This window comes from Anser brachyrhynchus (genome assembly GCF_964034855.1).
Source record: "Anser brachyrhynchus genome assembly, chromosome: 3".
Taxonomy (NCBI): domain Eukaryota; kingdom Metazoa; phylum Chordata; class Aves; order Anseriformes; family Anatidae; genus Anser; species Anser brachyrhynchus.
The window spans coordinates 112,459,086-112,470,745 of record NC_137696.1 but is presented as its reverse complement, the minus strand read 5'-3'; the positions used below and the strand labels follow the sequence as shown (position 1 = coordinate 112,470,745).

At 38.3% G+C, this 11,660-nt stretch overlaps 1 long non-coding RNA gene across 1 annotated transcript; it reads left to right on the top strand.

Annotated features, from left to right (window-relative positions):
• The first annotated feature begins 3,595 nt into the window (after positions 1-3,595).
• Positions 3,596-8,789, top strand: LOC308192969. The gene is made up of 3 exons (XR_013949268.1): positions 3,596-4,351; positions 6,497-6,620; positions 8,257-8,789. It is a non-coding gene; the product is annotated as an uncharacterized lncRNA (long non-coding RNA).
• Positions 8,790-11,660: the final 2,871 nt, after the last annotated feature.

Genomic DNA, 11,660 nt, shown 5'->3' with positions numbered 1-11,660 from the left:
CATTTTATTTACTGTCTATTATTTACTCACTCATGGCTTGCAGTTTGTCTCAGTAGTTCTCATGTGATATGCGAATTATAATGCTACTTTGCAAAGCATACCCCCCCCAAAATGAAATAAATTATTAAACATTCTGTTAGTGTTTCTCAGTAATAGACCTAATGTAGTTATTAACTTCATTTTGATTATTCTTACTATGATTATATGAAAAATGTCTGTAAATTTTTCTAATCTAATCTATAGATCTAATATAGATAATATTAGATTTAATATTAGATTTAATCTAATATAGATTTATACATGTACGTCTATGAGACATATGAGACATGAGACATGAGAAAATGTCCCTAAACAGCAGAATTTTCCCTTTTTTCAAAAAAAAGTTTTTTACTTATTTGAGACATATCTGAAATTTAATATATATTAAATTTTCACTTTTTAATTAGAATATATTTTTTATTTCAAATTGTTCAATCCTTAGCACTTTAACCTAGAGAGGGTTTAAGAAAAGAGAATCTCTTTTTTTTCTTGTTATTCTATAAAAGTCTTCTAAAAGAACTTCCAACTTACCATCATGAATTTACACTCCTTTACTTTCCTAATAGCCAATATCAATTAAAAATTTCTTCAGATTTCAGGAAAATTGCCTCTGTGAAACATCACAGCTTCTTTTCTTTCCATAATACATTTAGAATACATTTAGAATACATAACACATTTAGAATACATTTAGAATCTGCCCTCTCTTTATTTATTATAATTGCACTCCACTTGTGTTTACTGGTTGCTGGTCAACATATAGTTTAAAATATTTTTTAGAACAAGTTATTAAACAAACTTAATTTCATCATTAGGTATAATACCATATGTGTTAGAAAACTTATCAACAGTATCTACTTTGGAAACATCAGTATCTGAACAGGAACTCCAAGATATATATACTCCAAGATTATGGCTACTCAAGCCAAAATTCCCACAACAGCTTAATTCTTCCTTCTAAAAATTAAAGACAAATATTTGAATTCTGTCTCAGTTTGTAAGATGAGACTGGCTTGTAAGAAACTCATCACTAGTGGTCTTTATAATTAGCATAGTAACCTGACTCCTGTTACCTTTACAGTTCAACTTGGCTCTGCCAATCTCTTTGCCTGGCTAAATTGGCTGGCTAAGTGTTGGCTGGCTAAATTATAATATCGTTCTTCTGAAGATTTTTTTTTTCTTTTGAGATGGCTTCACATATATTGTTTTTCCCTCCAAAATGATACAATTCCATTGTATATTTGTAATTGACACCCTAGCAAATTCTGTCAGAAAGTATGTATTGCTTTTTTACTTGTAAATTCTAATCTTTACCAGTATTATAAAATCTCCTTTCAGTGTTGACAGTCTCCAGTTCATGTTAGTTTTTACTCAGAATTATGCATCTTATCTTTAATACTTAAATATTAATGTGACAGCCACATGAATTTTTTAAAGTCTTACTTCTGTGAATGGGAAGTGAAGTGCTTCCAAGCAGATTATGCATAGTTTCCTCTCTTTCAGATGCTTTGTAAGGTCCCTGCTGCCCTCTCTAAGCTTTAGTTCTGCTTGATTGTGGGACACTTATAACTGCATGAATGCTTTCCAAAAATATTTGAAAGTACCATTCAGACTTCAGTGTGGAAGTGGTTCTTGAGATGAAGAGACCTAAAGAGAATGAGCTGAACCTGAATTGTTTGGTCAAAGGGGTAGCTGTACTGAATATTGCTTGTTGAAGTCAGGACCAAAAACAAAAATTTAGCCGTAATAAAACACTTTTTTTTTTTTCTTTTTCCCCAGGAAGCTGATATTTTAAATAGTTGCCATAATGCACTTATAATTTAATTTCAAATGTAAGGGATTTCCGCAGCAGAAAATCAGACATAAAATAAATTACTTAAACATCCATAAAATCCTGATTAGTCCTACAGGTGCTAGAACTTCATCCATTTAAATTGAGATTTGAAACTGATAGGCTTACTAATCTGGGTTTGTAAAATGCAACACAAATTTTATATAATTCTCTTTAGTGTAAATTTAGAAAGATCATTTTAATCCCCTGGGCTTTATCTTGCATAGTGAAAATGACTTGAGAGTTTATGAAATAAAATCAGTTTCTCATAAAAACTGGATCTGTCCTCTTTTACTTAAATCTTTCAAATATGTCTATACCTTTCAGCTCCCCCTCCCCCCTTTCATCCCATTTTTTATCTTCAGAAACACAAAATAGCAATTACTAATATACTTAGAAAAAAAAAAAAGTAAAAGGAAGACTTCTCTGAAGTTGTTACAGACATTATATGAACTATTTTAAACCAGCTATGTAAGAAACAAGAAGATCTTCCTGTTCCAGTTCCCAGAATTAAAGAACACCTTTGGTCTTCACTGTGCAGTTCTCGCAGAAACTGAGATTTGCATGTGCATTTATAATAAAAAGATAAAAGGAAAATCCTGTCTTTTATGAAACAGTATTAGCTATTATTTTAGTGGAACCAGCTTTTAGCCTGAGCCCTACCTAATGCTACAGTTGCACAATAAATAAAGCAGGTTAACAATTGTTCCTTGACTCTGTGGCAAACCGGCTTAGTTCAGTTCATGCTCACTGCCTAAGCATGTTACTTCACCATATCAGGTGATACATCCAAAATGCCTCTTGGGAACAGTCCCTAACTAGTCCTGTCCCCTGAACTATAGGTGGTCTCTGTCTGGGAAAGTCCTGACAAAAGTTAAAGCAGCAAAAAAAGGCACATTAACCATTCAGCCATATGGACAGTTGTGAGGTAATGCTCTCAAGCTAGTGTCCGTTTCACTTCACTAGCAGGCAAGTCAAATGTCAACATGACTTATGAGTTGAAGTCAAGATTACTGTGTATCAAAGATAATGTTTCACAAGTCTTAAAATGAATGAAGAATCTTTATGAATTGTCGACAATGATTCTACACTTTTAGTTTTGACTCCCCAAACCAGGAAAGAATCCAACAGAGCAGATTAATTTTACGTAACTTAAATAACATAGCATCTATATCTGACCTGTTTGTCTTTTTTAATGGTACAAAGATACAGGTACAAAGAAACAGTGCAGTTTTTCTGGACCAATTTTAGACATCTATGTTAGGATGAGAATAATTTTAGGATGTGCCTATTTCTTTCCTTTTACTGTAATGGAAACCGCAGACAGCTGTCTAAAATGTAGACATTAACATTTGGTCAGATGAATTCTACTCAAAGAGCCTCAATTTTATTTATTTATTTATTTATTTATTTAATATTCCTCTAGTCTGAGTTACAACTTGGGATAAAGTATTCTGCAGATGGTCATAAAATCTACAGTTGTCCTATGTCACTTGCACAATCAGATCTTTTATCAAGTTTCGAAGAACAATATATTGATTCACTGAGAAAGCACAGTTTAAACAGAAGATTAAGTATCATTTTCTGAGACAGAATCAGTAGCCCAGGGCAGCTATCTCAAGGAAATTTGGTTTTCTCTGCAGCACACTGCAGATATTTTTTCACCTCTGTTTTCTAGAATCATGTTAAGAAGAAAGAGTGTTTCTCAGAAAGCTTTTCAACTGTCCAAAAATTTAATGGAAAATTTTCTTGTGGGCATTATAACAATACAGACTGTTGAAAGAAGTCCTAATGAAGAGAGAGCAGCCATTAAAGGCCAACATAAGGACTGTATTCAATACATAAGTAATGACATCAAAGTAAAAAGAAAAAAAAATAATTATTGGGCTATAATGGATTACGGGCTAAAGTTGTTGATGGACTAGTAACAAAAATGAAGAAAATATTGTGAGAGTTAGAGTTGTGCAGAACCAAGGAGAAAGATGGGACAATTATGATTTTATGGTTTGATTTTTCAGTAGTCCTGTGTAGAGCCAGATATTGGTCCCTTCTAACTCAGGTTATTCTATGATTCTTTGAATCTGTGATTACATTGGCTGCTGAATTAGTAGATGTCTCGAGCAATCGAGTTGGATCTCAAGAGGTCCCTTCCAATCTGAATGATTCTCATATCCTCTCTTTCTGTCTCTTCCATTTTTTTCTTGAGGGGTCTAAGAGTGATAAAGATTAAAAAAAAAAAAAAAAAAAAAAAAAAGTAACTGTATAATTATTAAAATATTCTTAAACTAAACTTTTAACCTAATCACATCTGTTCCTTAATTAAATATTGCCAGACACAAAGGCTGCATGCCTGACTGGTGATAGCAACTCACATGTTCCCTTGGCATGCCGTAAAATTAAGAGGAAGTTCTACTTGGAATAATCTCTTCTGTTTCATCTTGCAAGATACAGCAAGAGTTGACAATAACTTATGTCACTGCAGGTCAGTGCCTACAAGGTTTGAAAAAGCCTTTGACGTGAACTCTTTCATCAATGATCTGAGAACTTTTGCTCTATTGCAGCACTGTATTTTTGAATCCATCATGTAAAGCACAGAATCAATGTTATCTCTAGTCTGTATCTACTTGACATTCCAATGGAAAATTTTATTTTAAAGTATATTTCCATCGTATCACCCTGTATAACCTCATATTTAGTGAAGAAAATGCAAATTTAACAAATGGATTTTGGCAGTGATTGTAGACATATGATTCAAGTATATTAAATTACTTGTGGGTAATTTGAGAACATAGGATATTGTAATACAGTGTATAAATATGATTAGTTTAACCTAGAGAACCTCATTAATAATACACGCTAAGTGCTTTTCCTGCCTTTATCGACTGCATGGAACGTTTGAGGGGTTTTCTAATGTTGTCATAATTGAGGTTTTAAATATGGTTAGGCTTTCTCAGTGTTCTAAGCTAAACATATATATAAAATCTAATCCTATGAAATAAAATAATATATATATTCTGGTAATTCTGTTGTGCATCTGTCAAAGCTTATGAATAAGTCTGTACATTAAGACCTAACTAAATATTTCATAACATCTACACAGATTATTTTAGATACCTTCAGATTCATTGCACAAAAGCAGTATGCTTCTCTGAAGTATTGTGCCAGGCAGTCATTTTCTGACTCTTGTACAAATCAAAATTGAAAAATCTTTCATTCTGTACCAAATTAATCATGCTAAAAATATACTGTTTAAGGAGCTTGAAACTTAGTGACAGAAAATGGGAGTCCTAAATATTTGTGACTTTCAGCAGGGTTGTGAATCAAATATGCTAGCATAAAAAGTGATGTTGATTTATAAAAAGAAATTCAAGAATTTGCTGTGATAATTTAAGAAAAATCAGTTCTGCTCTTTCAAGAGGAGCTCAATACTTCAAGTAATCTTTTTTGCTTTTTGAACTGGATTTAATGGAATCTTCCACAAAGTCATGTATTTTAAGATGAGAATTAACCACTATAGCAACATGTTCTGAATTATGTCTGAATTCAGTCTACAGCATTTCAAGAAGAGCTTCCTGCAGTTGTGGAAATTGTTTTTCTCTGTTCCATGTGTAGATACCACCAAGAGAAAGAACTTGCACTTTTGTCTGACCTCATTCTGGGTTTGCAGTGTTGCTGTTTATTTATTTAATTATTTATTTTAACTGCATTTCTCCAAGGAGGGATACTCCACAGCCTCTCTGGGCAACTGTGGAGTCTCCCTCCTTGGAGATCTTTAAAAACCATCTGGATGTGAACTCCAGAGGTCCCTTCCAACCTTAATCGTTCCATGATTCTGTGATTCTGTGATACAATCTTCCACAATGAGTTAAATGTTACAAACTCAGAGGGGATTGCCAAGCCTGTTAAAAAAGCATGACACTAAAATGGGGGAAAAGGAGAGATTACAGGTCTGAGCAATGGGGAAATAAAATCATTACAGCTAATTAAAGTCCTCAGGCAAGAAAGTGAAGAATTCTTCAAGACTATTTTTTCCATGGAGTCTAGCCTGGTGTTTGAGTGACAAGTAAGAAGACACTGGGAACAAAAGGAGGACATCAGATGATAGGTTGTCTGTAAAGATATTAATATTTCAAAACTCATAGAATCATAGAATGATTTGGATTAGAAGGGACCTTAAAGATCATTTAATTCCAACATCCCTGCCTGGGGCAGGGATACCATCCGCTAGACCAGGTTGCTTAAAGTCCTATCCAACCTGTCCTGAAACAATTCTAGGAATGGGTGCATCCATAACTTCTCTGGGCAACCTGTTCCAGACCTTCATAATAATTTCTTCCTTATATCTAAAATGAATCTCCCCTCTTTTAGTTTAAAATCCTTGCTCTCTCACCTTCCTGACTCTCGCACGGGTATTTAACAGTGCTTAAATAACAGAATCACAAAGAAGATGAAGAAAAAGAAAAAAAAAAAAGATCTGGATTTTATTGATGGACCATTTGGTGGGTAAGGAATTGGCTGGATGGTCACACTCAAAGAGTTGAAGTCAACAATCTGATGTCCATGTAGAGACCAGAGACGAGTGATGTCCCACAGCCATCTGTATTGGAACTGGTGTTATATTTTGCAGGTGACATGGACAGTGAGACTGAGTGCACCGTCAGCAAGTTTGCAGACAACACCAAGCTGTGTGGTGCAGTTGAAATACTGGAGGGAAGGGATGGCATCCAGAGGGATCTGGACAGGCTTGAGAGGTGGACATCATGTAGTTCAAATAGGCCAAGTGCAAGGTCCTTCTTCTAGGCTAGGTTAATCCCAAGTACAAATACAAGCTGGGCAGAGAATGGTTTGAAAGCAGCCCTGATGAGAAAAACTTGGGTGTGCTGGTGGATTAAAATAATAATAATAAAAAAGAATATGATCTGGAAATATGCTCTTGCAGCCCAGAAACCCAATCTTACTCTAGGCTGCATCAGAAGAAATATAGCTAGCAGGTAGAGGGAGGTGATTCTCCCTCTGCTCCACTGTCGTGAGACCTTACCTGGAGTACTATGTTCAGCTCAGGGACAGCTGAAATCATAAGAAAGTCATGGACCAGTTGGAGCGAGTCCAGAGTAGGGCCAGGAAGATGATCAGAGGGCTGGAGCACTTCTCCTGTGAAGACAAACTAAGAATTGGGGTTATTTAGCAAAACAAGGAGAATGGAAGAGAAGGGGAAGGGGAAGGGGAAGGGGAAGGGGAAGGGGAAGGGGAAGGGGAAGGGGAAGGGGAAGGGGAAGGGGAAGGGGAAGGGGAAGGGGGAGGGGAAGGGGGAGGGGAAGGGGAGGGGAAGGGGGAGGGGAAGGGGAAGGGGAAGGGGAAGGGGAAGGGGAAGGGGAAGGGGAAGGGGAAGGGGAAGGGGAAGGGGAAGGGGGAAGGGGAAGGGGAAGGGGAAGGGAAGGGGAAGGGGAAGGGGAGGGGGAAGGGGAGGGGAGGGGAAGGGGAAGGGGGAAGGGGAAGGGGGGAAGGGGAAGGGGGAAGGGGGAAGGGGAAGGGGAAGGGGAAGGGGAAGGGGAAGGGAAGGGGAAGGGGAAGGGGAAGGGGAAGGGGGAAGGGGAAGGGGAAGGGGAAGGGGAAGGGGGAAGGGGAGGGGGAGGGGAAGGGGGAAGGGGGAAGGGGAAGGGGAAGGGGAAGGGGGAAGGGGAAGGGGAAGGGGAAGGGGAAGGGGAAGGGGAAGGGGAAGGGGAAGGGGAAGGGGAAGGGGAAGGGGAAGGGAAGGGGAAGGGGAAGGGGAAGGGGAAGGGGAAGGGGAAGGGGAAGGGGAAGGGGAAGGGGAAGGGAAGGGGAAGGGGAAGGGGAAGGGAAGGGGAAGGGGAAGGGGAAGGGGGAAGGGGAAGGGGAAGGGGAAGGGGAAGGGGAAGGGGAAGGGGAAGGGGAAGGGGAAGGGGAAGGGGAAGGGGAAGGGGAAGGGGAAGGAAGGGGAAGGGGAAGGGGAAGGGGAAGGGAAGGGGAAGGGGAAGGGGAAGGGGAAGGGGAAGGGGAAGGGGAAGGGGAAGGGGAAGGGAAGGGGAAGGGGAAGGGGAAGGGGAAGGAAGGGGAAGGGAAGGGAAGGGAAGGGAAGGAAGGGAAGGGAAGGGAAGGGAAGGGAAGGGAAGGGAGGGAAGGGAAGGGAAGGGAAGGGAAGGGAAGGGAAGGGAAGGGAAGGGAAGGGAAGGGAAGGGAAGGAAGGGAAGGGAAGGGAAGGGAAGGGAAGGGAAGGGAAGGAAGGGAAGGGAAGGGAAGGGAAGGGAAGGGAAGGGAAGGGAAGGGAAGGGAAGAATTTGAGCTATTTTGGCTCAAATTATTACTATTGTTAACTTATAAGTTAACAATACAATAACTTTCTCTTTATTTCTCCCTTTTCCCTTTCAGAGTTTTTGCCCCGTGTTGTTGACGAGTTCAAACTAAATTGATTAAGCAAGTGTTAAATTGTTCACAGTATACATCATATTAAGAAGTCATGATGCATAAATTTCTAGATGCGAAGCCTATTTTTAAAAATAAATTCTATGATTATGCTAATGTAAGTCCTGTATCTAATTTCCTCTTCTAAAAGTTTACCCCTAAAGTCTTAAAATATGTAGTAGCTGTCTAACTGAGGCACACATAAAAATCAGCTGTTAAGCACAATGAAATATTCATTAAAAAGTCCAACCTGGGAAAAAAAAATAAAATTCTGTTGTCTTAAGTTCTATTTTATTACATTAATGATATGTTAATAATTCCATTCATCTTCAAGGTGCTTTACCAGCATTAAGGTTATTTGGTATGTAATATTTTTTTCCTATCATACAGAAAATGAAACCAAGACAAACAGAGCCACTTAAATAACTTGTACAGAACACAGTGTGCCAAAGCCAGGATTAGAACTCAAAATTCCTGACAGTCATCAGAACATTTTTCAAACTTTCAAATTCAATTTGCCAGTCAAGTACAATACCTTCAAGTCACTGCTGGTGTTTATTTCAATTTTAAAGAAAAAATGGGAGGTATAGCTATAGCACATAAGGCCAAAATTCAGCTTTATTTACAGTGATGTCCACATCACTCCTAAAGATAAGAATCTGATACTCAAAACCTTGTTTGAAACTTATCAAATGATGTATCTTACAACAAGCTCTAGTGATGCCAGACACTTATCTAACTGTAATATCATAGAATCATAGAATCATAAAGGTTGGAAAAGACCTCCAAGATCATCTAGTCCACTGTCCCCCTGCCACCAGTATCACCCACTAATTTATGTCCCTAAGTACCACATCCAACCATATTCCTTAAATATCCCCAGGGATGGTCACTCTACCACCTCCCTTGGCAACCCTTTCCAATGCCTGACCACTCTTTCTGAGAAGAAATGTCTCCTAATTTCCAACCTATTCTGATCCCCCTGCCCCCCCCCCCCCCCCCCCCCCCACCCCCAGCCACCCCAACCCAGCACAACTTGAGGCCATTCTCTCTAGTCCTATCACTAGTTATCTGTGAGAAGGGGCCAAACCCCAGCTCCCCACACCTTCCTTTCAGGTAGTTGTAGAAAGCAATAAGGTCTCCCCTGAGCCTCCTCTTCTCCAGACTAAGCAACCCCAGTTCTCTCAGCCGCTCCTCATAGGACTTGTGTTCCCGGCCCTTCACCAGCTTCATAGCCCTTCTCTGGACATGCTCCAGGGCTTTGATGTCCTTCTTGTAGTGAGGGGCCCAAAGCTGAACACAGTACTGAATTGTGGCCTCACCAGAGCAGAATGCAAGGGGACAGTCACCTCCTTGGTTCTGCTGGCTACACTATTCCTGACACAAGCCAGGGTTTCACTGGCCTTATTGAACATCTGGGCACACTGCCGGCTCATGTTTGGGCGAGCATCGACTAACACTCCCAGATCCTTTTCTTCTGCACGCCTTTCCAGCCACTCTGCCCCAAGCCTGTAGTGTTGAATGGGGTTGTTGTGACCAAAGTGCAGGACCCAGCACTTAGCCATGTTGAACCTTTTCCCATTAGCTTCTGCCCATTGATCCAACCTGTCCAGGTCCCTAGGGCCTTCCCACCCTCTGGCAGATTGACACTTCTCCCCAACTTGGTGTTGTCTGCAAACTTACTGAGGTTGCACTCAATTACCACATCCAAGTCATCAATAAATATATTAAGGAAGATGGTCCCCAACACTGACCCCTGGGGAACACCACCTGTGACTGGAATACTTGCGTTTTTGTTATTTAAACATATCCCATATAAGAAAGTCAATAAATGTGTAAGGAAATTAAGTCAATGAAGTCAGTAAAGATGTAAGGAAATATACCTTTCTCAGAAATCAAAGTTTTGCATCAATTTCATGGATTATGATTCATATTCACAGACTCATTAAGGCTGTTGCTTTTTTTGAACTTTGTTGGCGTTCTGCCTTGCCATTGCTGGACAGTAGAGGTTCATCATCTGTCCATGACAAAGTTCACTCAAATACAAAGGCAGGAATAGCATAAAATATTTCTGAAGGATAACTTAAGCCTGTTTTCGGATAACAAGAATTAACTTTGAGGGTAACCTCTTTCTAAACTCAACACCACTTCTAAGGTATACTGCGAAAATTTCGTAACACCCCAAACCAAACAGTACTAAACAATGGATGTCATTCTGATGAAACAAAATCCATTGTAGTTTATCTTGAACTTTTACTTCACCTGCTTTAAACTATTTATTAAAGTTCTTTGGATATATTTTTTCAGATGTTTTCATTTACCAGCTCCTTTATATTTAATTTTCTAGATATAAAACTAATGATTTTTTTTCCTAATTAATCTTTTAAATTTTCTCTTTAATTTCTGTTTACATTTTTTAATATTTTATATATATATTTTTTCTGTTTTAGTTTCATCAAAGATTTTATTAGGTAGTTTCTCGTCAATACAATTGAAGTTGAGAATCTTTGTGCAACTGAGGAGGGCTTCAGAATGTCTCTGTAGCACTGAACACAGCTTGAGCTCTCCTTAAGGTATATGAGGTATTGAGAGTTGAACAATTTCTCCATGTAGAGAAGGACAACATAGAACAAGATTTTGAGCTTTTATTTTCCATCCCTTATGTCCTACCAACTTCATTATTAGTTATCCTGTCAAGAACGTAAAAAACAAACAAACAAATAAATAAAAAGTGAAGAAAACATGCAATAATGGCAAATTAAACATTTTTTATTTGTTTATTTAGTCAGCTGTTACATTTCATTTATCTTAAGTAATTTACAGAAGACATGAAGAACATTTTGTGAAAAATAAGAAATGGAAAACAATCCTTATTTTCTAATTTAAGTTTCATTTTAGAGAAAAGATCACAATTCAGTAAAAGCTTGTCTTTATGTGAAAAATGCTGACTAGTTTTAAACTCAAACTCTTGAGTTCTTTTGAGAATATAGCCACTTACATAAATGGAATGTTAAACAGTGTAAAGATCTGTGTATAAAAACAGTGGATACTGATGCAGAGGCAGTGGATTTACTGTCACAAGTAATTTAACATAATCTTTGACCTGTTGCTCATTTAACCCTTGTTCAAGATCATTTATGAATGGCAGTCCCCTCAGAGACTCCTTCCCACACTAAAAAAGCTGATATTTTATTCCCACACTTCCTTTCTGGATCAGTTGTCGAAGCACAAGAGGACCTCTCTTGTTATCCCATAACAATTTTGTCTCTTTAAAAGATTTTGGTGAGCAGCTTTGCTGAATATCTGTTAAGCATCCAAGAAAATTACTGTCTTTGTAACTGTGTAGCTGTTTCCATAACCTAAAGAGTTGA